The sequence below is a fragment of the Condylura cristata genome, unplaced genomic scaffold (assembly GCF_000260355.1).
Source record: "Condylura cristata isolate star-nosed mole 26May11 unplaced genomic scaffold, ConCri1.0 scaffold00003, whole genome shotgun sequence".
Lineage (NCBI taxonomy): Eukaryota > Metazoa > Chordata > Mammalia > Eulipotyphla > Talpidae > Condylura > Condylura cristata.
In genome coordinates this window covers 44,161,775-44,163,531 of record NW_004567104.1, presented here as the reverse complement: position 1 = coordinate 44,163,531, position 1,757 = coordinate 44,161,775, and positions in this window count along the sequence as shown.

The window sequence follows — 1,757 nt, the reverse complement described above, 5'->3', positions numbered from 1 at the left end:
AATATATATATATATATATATATAGTAGCACTGTGCTATCCAGACAGATTACATGGCATTAGGCAGAAGGTTAGCAGGAAGAAAAAATTCTCTAAAAAATATAAGTACCTTCTGTTAGGTAGAAAAGGCAAGAGGAGTGTGAATTATATTTGTTTTCATGTTTTGAACATAAGCAAGAGAAGGAGCAAGACCTTTCCATGCTTGAGAAATATCAGCTGGTCAATGGGGGATAAATACACAATAAGAACATAATGGCAAATTATAATAACACGAATTTCAGATAATTCTCTGGTGAGGTGTTTAAATATATTGCAATATACTGGAAATTGACGATTTGATAATATTTTCCCTAGTTTAAGTATTTTCTTCTACAGTGTCACATCAATTAGTATTTTGGTATTGATCAGTGAAGGAAATCAAAAATAATATAATTCAGGGGTGGGTACCAGTGACATTTATCTTGTCATGAGATATATGATGAGAATTCTCTTGTGGTAATACTTAGAGTCATCTTTGTACTCTCCTTATGAAGGTTAAGATTATTTCCAAGAGTAAATATTGGGTGTTTTACTTTCTACATTTCTTTATAGTCTGTACTATAAGATTTTTTGGGAGAGTTAGGCTTAAATCTCTGATACAGATCATCAGTTTTGAAGACCAACTTATCACCACTTTGAAAAACAGATGTTCTAGATGAACTTTAAGGGTATTACTCACTCTAAATCTAGAAATAAAGACTGTACATTAGGTTTTCTTTTAAAACAGACATGCAAACAACTTACTCTTAGTGGTTCTTATTACAGTTATCTAGTTATTGACTCTAGGAATGTTCTTACTGAAACTCTGGCATAATCAGATATTTTGAAATCTTACAAATCTATGTTCACAAAGGTAAAACAAGAGATGTATGTAAATGGTTGCCAGTAGTTTTGAGCAAAGTCTGCTATCTATAATGATAGATTTATAATTTCTTCTATTGTTGATGACACTGGGTCGTCTCACTTCCACATATATTTTAAAACTATGTGGAAAAAATAAACAATATTGTAAAACTTTGCCTGTTAAAATTGAGATGGAAGGATAGGTGGTTATCATTACAAGGTGCTGCTCAACATGCCAGGTGCAGAATGAGTTCTTTACATACATGATTTCATTTAGCTAATCACTATTTGGGAGATCAGACAACATGAATCAATAGAAATAATTTTAGGTAGTGATAAATATCCATGTACAAGTTAGCATGCAGGCATGGGTAAGGCTGAATAAACAGCCAAGTTCAGGAAATCTTAAATTTTGTCTACTGATTAGTCATTCATATGGAAATTGAATGTGGATTACCCAGAAGCTGGCTTACAGTCTTTCTTACACTGAAGTTTCATGATAACCTTTAGAAGGACACTATAAACCGATATTCATAATTTTCAATAAGTATGGAAGACAGTTTGGGAATCTGTAATTGGTAGTGAAAGAGTGGTAGGCATGAATGTGCTTCAGCCATTACAATGGAAAACCTTAGAAGAGAGTAACTGAGTCAAAGTCATAAATTGCAGTGTATGACAGTGTTGTGAAGGGAAGGGAGGGGACATGGGGTTATGAGAAAGAGTTCTCTGAGTGATGAACTGAAAAAAGGAGAAGCTGCCTTTCCATTAGGACTGCTAAGAAGTACCTTTGCTGCAGGTGTCCAAGCTGTTCAAGCTTTGAGGTTAGCAGAATCTGGAGTCTGTGCATGGTTGCTGGTGGAAACTTAGCCTCGTACC